General features: G+C 35.4%; 1 protein-coding gene across 5 annotated transcripts in view; it reads right to left on the bottom strand.

Annotated features, from left to right (window-relative positions):
- PCDH7 (protocadherin 7) overlaps nucleotides 1–13,170 on the bottom strand; it is a gene marked incomplete at its 5' end in the record, with an annotated part of 389,689 nt that overhangs the window by 177,804 nt on the left and 198,715 nt on the right. Inside the window, one exon of one of the 5 annotated variants that reach the window (XM_080797205.1) lies at nucleotides 11,041–11,487. The exons of the other annotated variants lie outside the window; for them this stretch is intronic. Of the gene's footprint in view, nucleotides 1–11,040; nucleotides 11,488–13,170 lie in introns of those variants that run through there. 5 annotated transcript variants of the gene reach the window in all.

Genomic DNA, 13,170 nt, shown 5'->3' with positions numbered 1-13,170 from the left:
GCCGGAGTAAGTAGACCACAGGTAGAACAATGCCGCTTTAGCCTCTGGTAGTCTAGGGCTCCTAGTACTGCCTCTTTTGTTGTCCAGCTCTGAAACTACACATCTTCTGCTGCTACTTCTGCCTACTCCAGGGAGGTACATTTGAGGCTCTTCTATGCAAATATATGAAAAATGAAATGCAATAAGTCTCCAAATGAATATAACTATTGCCACTGAAGGAGCCTAATATGCTCTGTCATTTCCCCTATGGCTAAGCTAAAGCAAGTGAATGAGACGTTCCCCAAAGAAAATGAACTCTGAAGTACAGGGTAGACTCTGTGTTACACTGTTATTGGGAGAAGATAATGCACAATTTAATGTTAGTTGAAAATGGAATATTTCTTATAAACCCCAAATACAGGCATTTACTGAAGATCCATCAAGACAGCAAGAGAAGACATATGTGTTTGAGATGGAGAGATAATATGTTCGTGTCTAATATATTTCCGAAATTGTCCTGCAGTGGTTCATCCATGTAAAAATATGGCCCCTCTGATACTGTCATAATCCATAAGACTCAGAGTGATCTTCTGAATTAAGTCTGGTTTGCAGAGTTGAGAAAGGTTTTCACTCATGTCAAAATTTCCCTAGGCCTAAAAAATTACTTTGGAAATGAGAAGAAGGGGTAACTTGCTTAGTTGTGCTGTTTTTTCTTTCACTCTTTTCTGACATTCCAGTCAGATTTGGCAAGTATCATAAATTCTAAAATGCACTGTCTATACTGTTTTACCATCTATGAACTGTGAAAAACGCAGGAATATCCAGAAACTCCTTTTGAAAGAAATAGAAAAAAAAAAAAAGGAGGAAAATAATATAAGCAACAGGGTGAATCCAATGAATTCAGTCTAGCACATAGCACAGATTGGGCATAAAGGAAGTACTTTATACTATCATTCATTGTTAGATGAACTTAATTACCACCATATTTGTAAAAGCATATCATGTTGTAACAATACAAATGTATTATTTGGCCTTAAACAATTATCAAGAACTGAGAAAACATCTTCATAATTTAGGAATCTCAAATATTGACAGGTAGCCTATATACAAAAAGCAACAAAATGATATTATCCAGGAAAAGAAATTCAGCAAATTTAGAAAGGAACAGGAAATCTTCAATGACTTTTCAGCCTCAAAGCATGTACTTAATCAACATATGGCATGGTATTTTATACTCTGAAGCCTTATTTTTGATTGACCAGATTTACACCAGAAGCCAGAGGAATCTATTAGCCAGCCCCTATCAGATATTCTTGATTTTAGCTACTGTTATCCAAGATTTGAGTTTCATAGGATCGTTTCAGTAGTGGACCGATGGCTTACCTCTTCCTTGTGTCAGCTCACCCTGACAACTCACCCTGACAACAGCCGTAATATATCCCACTTCTCACTTCCCATGATTGATAAATACCAGAAATGTAAGTAAGAGGACCTTGTTGATTAGAACACTGACGATAATACAATTTGGTTTGCATGTTTATGACCTGCATGGCGGAAGCCCAGCCGAGCTATTGTCACTGGAACAGAAATAATACACAAGTGGCACAGCTACTGAGAGGAGTAGCTGAGTGGAGTGATATGAAGTCAAGACCCTCAGTGCAATCTCAAGACTCTTACTCCCACTTACACAGAATGACTTAATTGATCACCTTTCCACCTCCCTTGGAAACATACATGCATGAGTGCACAGACATGTGCACACCCACACACACACACACACACACCTTGTAGATTTGTAAGAACCTGAAAGCTAATAATTTAAGAAAGCAATGACTTAGGTTGTACAACCTGAAAAAGTCTAGCTTATGTCCCTTGGCATGAATCTGTGGTGCTGTAACCAACCCAATGCTAGAAATTTCCCTATCATTTTGTCATACTCAAATTCTATCAATTAGAGAGACATCTGTTTACTAAACATTTGTTGAAACAGCAGATATCCCTGTTCTAGGATCCTAAGAGTCTTTCACATAGAAGAAGGAATTCAGCTCAAATAATTTGTTTCCTCCAAGACCAACTCAGGTTGTTCAAAAACCAATGTGCATTTTTTTTTCAACTGAATTCTGTTGTTCCTGGCACCGGATAAATGTGAGTGCTGACTGAGGAAAGGAAGAGGCAGATTACCAACCCTGGAAAACAGATTACTTTGTGGGTACAGAGGTGAGTGAAGGAGATTAGTTAGGTCAGAGGAAATGCTTTAAGACCATTGAGACAAAATTTGAAACCCTCTGGGCATGTTCTATTTGACCAAAGTAGCAGCAGACATCCTGTATATATCTGCTAGGACAGGTGAGTTGACTTGGTCCTTTTTTGCAGCAGAAAGATGGCAGTAAAAACAATGAAATGGTATCAGGTAAGGAGACCAATAGATAAGGTTTATAATAGCTGTGCAGTACATTTCAGCATCAGTTGACAGCACTCTTATGTGGTGAGCAATCACCAGAATTAATTTTCAAATAAGAACAGTACACTGGGAAAAAGAGGGCTGCATTTTTGGTAGACTTAGATATGCGTCAATCATAATGAAACTATGACTAATTGTCAAGATTTCATGTTTTTATAAGCCACATTAAATCATTTTTGAATAAGATAGAATATGAATGAAAACACATTAATTTAAAAGTTTCATTAAGAATATAGCAAATATTGGGGCACCTGGATGTCTCAGTTGTTAAGCATCTGCCTTCAGCTCAGGACATGATCTCAGGGTTCTGGGATGGAGCCTGCAGGAAGTCTGCTTCTCCCTCTCCCACTCCCCCTGCTTGTGTTCCCTCTCTTGCTGTGTCTTTCTCTGTCAAATAAATAAAATGTTAAAAAAAAAAAAAAAGAATACAGCAAGTATTTTACAAATGGTCCCATAAAAGACCTAGTAAGTGTCTATTCATTTGGCAAGAGAAGATCTGTTGAGAGATAAAATAGTACACCTAGAAGACCTATAGACCCATATATTTTCATTTCAATGTCAAATCACAACTCTACCTCCTTTTTCTTAACTTCTATATTTTAGTCACCTCTTTAATGGAATCAACTCTAATTTTTAAAATTCCAAATATAAAAAGGGAGCTAACTCAATTTACTCATATTAATACCTTTTAAACATAAATTTTATTTCCCTTTTCCTCAACTCAGTAGAGATATTATCAGTTTTATTTATAGTCCAACTGTGATTTTTCTCACTTTATATTGTATAAAATCATGTGACTATAACTGAGGCTACCTTAGCAGCCAAAGTTGATTTGCATCAATAACATACAGTAAATCCAAGGAGAGAAAATGAGATGAAAGAAATATAAAAGACATTTTAATTAACTGCTATAAGAGAATTAACATTTCTCATCTAATTTTCAGTCTTATGTTTGTATTTTCCATTTATCCATATTTGCAAATTATTTGCAATAAATAGCTGAACATTTTTTGCATTTATCCAGAATTCATTTATCCAGAAATAAACAATCGCATGTGTAAGGATTGTTCCTGTAACATTTCACATGAAATTTATCCTGTAATTTCTTCACCAGATCTCTTTTGTCACCATCATGTAAGAGTTCTCTAGAAGATTATCGAAAAAATGTGGTCATACCAAAAGGGTTCCAACTATCATTAACTGTAGGAAGTAATGTCACATGGCAGCATTTTGCTTTTTCATAAATTGCTTGTTTTCAAGTGTGAATAGTGCCTTATTACATGACCTAGCCACAGTCAATTCTCATTTTTCAATTCATTCCTAAAAGCATTTCTCTAAGCCCATCTACAAAGATTCATTTTTTAATTGAAAAATATTCTACTATGTGCATTTTCTCTGTCCTCTCTACTTGGATGCAGCATCTCCAAATTGTATTGGAGGATTGACTTTTTTATATATCAGCAGGAAATCAGTAGGAAAGATATCCCTCCCTAACTCCCTCCATCTCTCCCTTCATTCCTTCCCTCCCTTCTTCTCTTTCCCCTTCTTTCCCTCCCTCCCTCTCTATCTCCCTTTCTATTTCAAGGCCACAATCTGTATAATGCCCACATTATCTACTGGGGGCTTAATGTATGTTGCTATGTTATTTTTACAGACGAGAGAATAGAGCATGGAGTGGTTACACTGTCTATCAAAATTTCATCGATGACAATTCAATGCAAGTGTTTTACTCTGCCAGCCAGTTACTCATTAAGTCTATGTCAGGATGCCTGGGTGGCTCAGTCGGTTAAGCATCTGCCTTCAGCTCAGGTCATGATCCCAGGACCCTGGGATCAGTATCAAGTCCTGCATCGGACTCCTTGCTTGGCAGGGACCTTGCTTCTCCCTCTGCCTCCTGCTCCCCCTGCTTGCATGCTCTCTCTCTGACAAATAAATAAAATCTTAAAAAAAAAAAAACAAACAAACAAACAAAAAAAAAAAAACTATGTCTCCTTTCACTTGGGATTTGTGCTAAATAAAATGGAAACTCCGGGGCACATGGGTGGCTCAGTGGGTTAAGCCTCTGCCTTTGGCTCAGGTCATGATCCCAGGGTCCTGGGATCGAGCCCCACATCGGGCTCTCTGATCAGCGGGGAGCCTGCTTCTCCCTTTCTATCTGCCTGCCTCTCTGCCTACTTGTGATTTCCCTCTCTGTCAAATAAATAAATAAATAATCTTAAAAAGAACTTGAAAGTTTAAAAAAAAAAATGGAAGCTCCAATTATTTATTCAAAGTAAAATAGATAAATAACCACTCACTAAAATAGATGAAGGTACACATTTTTAGCACCATAAACTATTTCAGATTAAAAAAAAAAAATTCATTTGCAGCTTAAGGGTCTAAGAGTTTCATTGTCAACAAAGTAAATCCTTAAGTGCCAGGGTTCTAGGCATTAGAATAACCCACAAACACTTTTTTTTTTTTCCTGAGATTATTGCAGACTTTATAGAAAACTGCCCAAGGGAGATCCAGATGTCTTGGGAGGGGATGGGAAGGCAGGCCTCAAGCCAGTATATTGGAGAGGGGGGACTTCCTGTGTGCAGAGGCAGCACAGGCCAGCCATTCTGCTTGACCTAGGGCATGGGAGTCAGGGAGGGGCAGCCCCCTCCCCACTCACAAGTTGTGCTTTGGGATCATGCAGAAGGCAGGGCACTGAGGCTCTGACCTTAAATAGGAGGACTTGTGCCTGAGACAAGAGATGAGGCTCCTCACCTCTTCTAAAAGACATGGGGGGGCATGGCAGCAAGAAATCCCCACCGGAGAAGAGTCACAGGGGTGGGAAAGAGCTTGCAGGCAGCAGCACCCAGCCCTTCAGAGCCTTCACCCTTACCCGTCTCTGAGGCCACAATGTATGGGTGATCCCGCTTCTGAGGCCCAACCAACTGCTTTGAACCCCTAGGACTCTCTCCTCCTCCATGCGGATCTGCCAGTATGGTTGGGGGATGCTTGGCCTCGGCATCTGTCTTGCAGGTCTGGAGAGCTCCTCCCAGGAGGAAAGGGGAGGTGGGCACCCCAGGAATGGATTCGTCACTGGACCCTGCCCCAGTGAATGCAAGCAATGGGTGTAGGGGGTTTCGAGAGTCTAAGACTTGGGCAGGGGTATTAAACTCTGATCAGGGTGAAGAGCTGAGAGTCTTGAGATTGATTGATTTAATGCCATCTGACTTCTGGAAGAATACATAATATATACACTTCCCTTATAAATACAATATTCATACAACTACAGGACACACGCTTTTGTATAAACCATAGCCATGATGAAGTAAACTCTGTAACACTTAACAACAGTGATTTATGTTTTTTTCTTTTCCCAAAAATGCTCTGGCAATGGGCAGTTACAATGTTTATTCTATTTTTTTTTTTTTTACATGTAACTCATGCAATAAAACAAAATAATTTGTATCTCTGACATTTGGACTGTATGAGAGCCCTGAAAATAGTTCATCATTTTAATTACTAATGGTGCTGTATATATCACATATTTCCTTAGAGAAAACGTCTTTGAAATCTCACAGTTATTTATAATAAATCCCTGGCATAAAAAAAGAACTCTGTATTACCCAAATGGTCCTTTGAGTGTTCCTCAGTTTATGAGTAAAATTCAAAACACAGTCATCCTCATTACTGAATCTCATAAACAAACTGCAATTGGAGGTAAAAGCGAAATGTCTACAAAAGCATCACAGCCCTTCCTGGATAAACGGCATCTTTGGAAAACGTTAGTGATATTTGCACCACATTTTAGATGATTCACTGCTTTCTTAAACTTTCTGAACCATCTGATTTTACCAATCTAGTGCTTTGAGCCTCACACTCTTGAAACAATAAGCGGGGTTTTTTTACCCCTACAAAACCTAGCAAACTCATTGATATCTTTTTGAAGTAGTGTTCATTCTTAAGGGTTACATTAAAATAAAATGACCACCTTACATAACTATGTTTGGAAAAACATATTATTACATACCTAGCAAAATACATTCATGGTTTATCTGTTCATTATGCTTTTTCTTTCTTAAAAATGTATTCTTAAATTTGTAATGAGATAATGACTGTTTTTTGCCAGCCATTATTTTAACGACAGGAATGACGTATTATATAGAAGTATTGGTATACTTTTTCTTTATTAAAAGAGATAAATATCATAACTCTCTCTTTAAAAAAAAAGACAGAAATGTCATATTCTTTAAAAATACTATGATATCCCATGATCATTTATTCAGTTGTAAATTATTTCATTTCCAGATTGAACTAATTTAGTTTGTTAAAATATTATTAGAACTTTAAAGTGCTTGGCTAAAATTACATTAATTTTTTTTCCTCATAACTTATAACAAATTCTTTTGAAAACTGAGTCTTGTTAAATGGAATACTAATTAGCCACAAAAAAAAAAAAAAAAAGAATAGGATCTTGCCATTTGCAACCACATGGACAGAGCTAGAAAGTATTATGCTAAGTGAAATAAGTCAGTCAGAGAAATAGAAATAACATATGATTTCACTCATCTGAAGAACTGAAGAAACAAAACAATGAGCAAAAGGGGGAAAAGGGGGGAGAGGGAAACCAAGAAACAAACTTAATTAGAGAACAAAATGGCAGTTATCAGAAGGAAGGTGGGTGGGAGCATGGGTGAAATAGGTGATGGGGATTAAGGAGGGCACTTGTAGTAAGCACTGGGTGTTGTACGGAAGTGTTGAACACCATGCCGTACAACTGAAACGAGTATTACACTGTATCTTAACTAACTTGAATTTAAACAGAAATGTAAAAAAAAAAAATAAAGAGGCTTATTAAAAGGAGACTTTTGTTACATGAAACACATTTCCTTTCTAAATTTTCATTATTCTTTAAATCGAAAATAATGAACTGTAGTTTTAAATGTCCATGGTTGTATTTCTTTTGCGATATATAGTATCTCAATACCACTATTAAGGCAACGTGGAAGGTCATAAATAGATTCTTTGTTTTACCTATGTATTCAAAATGTTGTTATGTTTACATAACACTCACATATCCATGACATATATTCTGGAAACATTAAAAAAAAAAAAAAAAAAAAAGAGCCTATCTGCCCAGTGAGCCATAGAACCATTGAAGAAGAATCCTCGGGCAGGTCTAGAAATCTAGAAATTGGGGTTCTAGAAATCTCCTTTCTCCTTCACTCAGTATTTACTCCATGCACAAGTAGTTTATTCTGCTGAATTTTAACCTACCTCCTCCTCTCTTTACTTTCTCATAAAAATATCTTCTACCTATCACAGTTCAGCATATGTTTTCAGTATTTGAGGCATAACCACAATTTTCTTAAGTTCAAGTGTTGCAAAACATAACCAAATGATTTTATTCTGGCTTCTTTTCTCACTCCTACTGAAGCCAAAAATATTTGGATATTCTCCCCTAACCTAATGCAATCCAGCAGAGTTTGCAGTAAAGCAAATTAGTGTGTTAGCTGAAAGTTACTTTTCTGTTGATTTCCGTGATAAAATTAGAACTTCAGTCTCTTGGAAGAAAATATTTTATGGATATACTGAAAGATACTTACTATGCAAAACCTGTTTAATTCACATATTGAAAGACTTATAATGTATGCCTTTTTGATAACTAGTTCAAAAACAGGGAGAAAAGTCACTGATAGTACAGTGACTTATTGGGGGGGGGGACTTTAAAATAAATAATCTAAAACACCTTTGTAAAGCCATCAGTCCTCCCAATCTCATCTTTTTGTTCTCATTCATAAATACAGAAATCAGTAAAACTAGTGTAATGATTATGTTTTCAATTATCTCACAAAATTGGTGCAATTTCAAGACTAGATCCACATTTTTTGTTGTTTTAAAAATATTTGTATGCATTTTCTTCATTACTTGAACACGTTGGTTTTCAAGGTGCTACGTTCAACAAAGATCACGAAGAATTAAAATCCTGAGCAATATGCATATGGTGTCTAAGGACATTTTCCCCCTGTCAATTAGCTCATATCCTATTACAACCAGCTAATGTGCCCGTGTTAACAATTCTTTTTATAATCAGATGTTCTGTTTATTTAATTGATGCCTGTTGTTCTGATTAGAGTGGACAGGCAAGCTTAAATAATGATAGTTGAGTCTGATTAATGCTTATGATTGGAAATCTTTGGTAACTTGCCCCTCTTTATTGACTATACACTCTGGGAAGGTTGCATATTGTGGTGTCTCCAGCCACAAAATAGAGGTGATAAGATCATATTATGCAGCTCCTGACTTTAAGTTGGAATATATTTTTGACTGGTTTCACTTCTGGCTAAAGTTGTTAGACGATTACAAAGAATGTTTGTCATGTCAAGCTTTACAAAAGGATGCCAACTTCCATGCCCCTCCAGGAACACAGCAGGCTACACTACCTAGTGCTTTCTGTTTCTTATAAATAAAATTGTGTGTTTGCTTTCTTATTTCATCCTGCTGATTCAAGATAAGTAGTGCATCTAAGGACACAAAAGAAAGTGTCAACTCACCAAGATCTATACTTTTAAGCAAGCTACTGCAGTAAATTTGGTTGCCTCTATACTGGGATTCAGGAAATATGGATCACCCCTCTCCCACTGACTGAATGACCTTGAAAGGTTGCTTATTTTTTTTCTTTACTGGATTTTGAAATGAGGAATTTTCATAATCTCTTCCCAATAAAATAATTTATGATTCTATGTGAATGCTTTATGTCCCAATCTTAATAAATTAAAAACAATGAATCATTAAGTTACTTTTGCAAGCTGTCTTTATTACAATTTTTATTATAGTCAGTTACATTGCAATAGAAAAATAGCATTCATAATGAGGACAGAAGGTGGATTCTCCGGATAGAAAAGAAGTAATGACTCCACAAATAAAAATTAGTGACTTTCTCTCCGGAACACTAGCACTGGTCAGATAAAAGCATTTTTCTAGAATGCTATGGGCACTGGCTAACAATTATGATAACTTGTACTGAAAATTCTCAATCACCAATTTCAATGAAATCTTGTGAGACTTACGTTACCAAATTCCAGGAGAGAACTATCACTATTATTATGTCTGATGATTATCATGTAATCACAGACCATTAGCATTGGAATTCATTTTCTCTAACTTGCTATCTTATGAATGAGGTCCTTTAATAATGATTTGGAGAAGTTAATCATGCAACCTAAGTTTCAACATCCTTAGTGATACAGATTGCAGAACAAACACTATTCTATGGAGCAGATTTTATTATTTCTTAAAGGTAATAAATTTCACCCTTATATGGAAGCAATTTTCTCCCATTTAAGCCTACTGGCATTCTTTTTGCCCTTAAGAATCATAAAGATTGAGTTCAATCCTTTGTCTCTCTTTTGCATTCAAGTTCTTCAGTTATTTCAAGTGGTGGTCCTCTCCTCAACCTGTCTTCCTTAGAGGACCAGATACTCTCTTGCATTTGCCTATTTTCAAAAGCAAAATTCTCAGAATCCTTCTCAAAAGAAAGCTCTAGAAAGAAAAATAAGTCAGCACATGTTGTCTCTAAAGATGACATCCCTGATCTAACTTGGTCTTTGTATTTTACAAATGAGCATACTATATCTTGGGGAGGTGAAATATAGTTTTATTGGCAAATCTAGAACAAAACTCTAATTTCTAAAATTCCTTGTCTTCCATACTCCATAGAAAGTTGGAAGTTACTTTAAAAACATGCTAGTTAAACTCCTCATTTTGGGAATTTGTACATGAGGTCTTGAGAGGGCAAGGGATTAACCCAAATATCCTGCATTTCACTCTCCTCTTTCTAAAATACTAGAAGACAGAGTGAAAGATATTAAATCGGACATGCTGCACATAGAACACATCTTTAATAGCAGTGATAGACAAAGCAGATAGAGGTTTTCTGTTCTTGAGAATATTGCTTAAGAATCTTACATATAATCAAATAACCAAAGAATATTGCTTTGGGAATTGAGTCTAAGAAAAGCAGAATGAGGGGCATATATTCATATAACTTACAAAGCAACATTTAGTATTAAAGAGAAAGAATTTATGTAGGCACTGGAACTTTTGAGAGTATAAAGTCAAACATTATAATTACCATATGGAAAATGTTCGTTAAGACTATATAGGTTCATAATATATGAAGCACATCTGAAAATGGAAATCTTGGGTAGGGTCAGGGAAAAGCCATGTGGCATAAAAAGTATTCTCTGCCAGCAAATTAATTAAATTTCCAGGTTCTAGTAAAGGCCATATATTCTGTGTAGGCACTCACTGAAAGTCAGATGTGCAGGGCCTCTGAGAGAGTGCCGTAATCTACTCATAAATAGAACTCACCGAGGGACACTGACAGCAGTTTGGCATTAAGGGGCACTTTACATAAATGAAAAATTTACTTTGCAGTAACTTTTATTGGGGAAAGTCCATATCTGACAGGGAATCCTTTACACATCTTTCAGTCTTATTCTGTCCTCTTTGACATCTGTGTAATATACTACTACATGTTAGCACATATTATTCATCAGTAGAGTCAGTAATTTTATTGAGAAAATAAAATAGCTTTTGTTTTGATTTTGTTTTGTTTGTCTTTTACTTCCACTGATCCACTGATATTATATCCACTTAGGGATTTTTTTTTTTTTTAAGAGCGAGATTTGTTAGAATGATGAACGGAGTTTTTTCAGGAAAACATCTATCTCAGGCATCAACCGAACTAAAATATGTATTCAATTAAAAATACAAAGGTAAGACTGAAAATTCTTTTACCTTCATCAAATGTTATTTTTTAAATATTAATTCATTTTTCTATCTTTTTTCAGCCGTTTTTATACATAGTGGTATTTATTTTATTTTTACATTATACTATTCACTATCCAAACCATACCTTTATTAATGTAAAAATTCAGATCAAAGCCATATGCTGTTTTAAGCTGCACCTCCCTTTTTTCTCTGAAGGTATTCAAATGGATTTTCCAGGCTCTTCAAATTGACCAAATATGAGAATATAAACTGTGGGAGCCCATCCTGAATTCCTTGTTCTATTAAAAAAAAAAAAAAAAAAGCATTTGCACTAAATGAATGCTAAAAGGTTTTGCAATGAAGCAACACAGAGCAATTAGGAGAACTGGGGCTTTCACCTAGAAAATAATACATAGGGAGACACAATATATGTAAACATTATGACAGAGGGCCTGTTTGAATATATGTCTTGGAAATACTTTTGTTTGGAAAACGAATATAACTTATTATGTGTTTTCCCAAGGAGAAAACCCAGGATAAATGAATTCAAGTTACAGGAAGACAGATTTTGGCTCAATATAAGAAAAAGCTGAGAAGTTCAAAATGTCCCAAAATAACGGCGAGCTACCTCTGGATTTTGTGTCACTGGAATTATTCAAGCAGAGATGAGTGATTCTTATAATGGCATTATCTAAGACTAGATTGGTTGACCATAATCTCTCTTAAAATTCCATGCCTAATTCAGCAAACACTTACTCTGTGTTCTAGTCACTCCACATTAGAATAAATAATAATAATTTAAAAAAGATAGGAACAATATTCACAGAGCTAATAGATTGATTAATTAGTTTTATGATTATCTTGCTAGAGAGTATGGTTAGGAGGGATATTTTGACTTGTATCTTAATTTTCCATCAAGCCTTAACTCAATTTATTTTCGAGGCACAATCTTTTTAGTTCTAAATACTCCAAGTTAATGTTGAAACATTTATCTTGCTCTCAAAAGCACTATTACCCCAGAAAAAGTCCTAGAAATATACACTGTTCCCAAATCAACATATCTTAACTTGCTCTTTCTCTTTCCAGCACTTGGACTTCAAAAGATTTTCTAAAAATGAAGGAAACAGAAATTCATAAAGTCCCTTTTCTCTTCCTGCATTGATTTTGTTTTCCTTCACAGTTTTATTTCGTATATTTTTTAAGTCCTTTCAGTGTCTCTGGTTTTCAATGATATGTTTCCTTCACTTTTTTTATTGCTTTTCCATTTTTTTTTCATTTTTCCAGACTCTGGTGGTTTCTTTTTTTCTCAAAAAAATGTTTTTCCTTCTTGATTAATCCTCTTAATCTCATCTATATTTTAATCTTCACTTTTTTTTTCTTTTCTTTTCTGGTAAACTGATAAGACTCTTACCTATATGGTATGCATTTCTTTTATCTTCCTATAATGTAAAAAAGAATTGCTCTGGTTACCTTTCCTCAAAATCTTAGAATGCGTTTGTTGAATAATCTTCTTTCCATATGAGATAGAAGTATAGCTAGCTATACTTCTTAACACTAGATTTGGTTAATTTTATAAATTCAAATTAGTTTTTTTTCTGCATTTGCAATTATTTTATAGTTACTTGGTTTTTAATTGCTGGTCCTAAATTTGGGAGAAAATAATGAATTAGTTTGTATAATATATTTCTTACAATATATAGTGAGTAATCTATGAAGCTAATAATAGTCAAGAGGAACATACCAAGGGAATGAAAACAGTAGAGGGAAGTATGGATGAGGGGAATGGTCCACATGCAGATAAGAAAGATGAGCGACAGTTTCGTAAACATTCACTCATTTGTCTAACATTTAGTGAGTAACAAACACTGTTGACATAGAAAGTTCGTAAAAGAGAAGATGAAATCATTGTCCTCTTGTAAGTCAGAGTTGAATGTGACTTAGAGTCACAGCTTCACATGGGAAAAAACAGGAAAAATTACAGA

This window comes from Martes martes (assembly GCF_963455335.1).
Source record: "Martes martes genome assembly, chromosome: 2".
NCBI lineage: Eukaryota > Metazoa > Chordata > Mammalia > Carnivora > Mustelidae > Martes > Martes martes.
The sequence above is the reverse complement of the archived record's forward strand: the minus strand, read 5'-3'. Positions and strand labels throughout refer to the sequence as shown.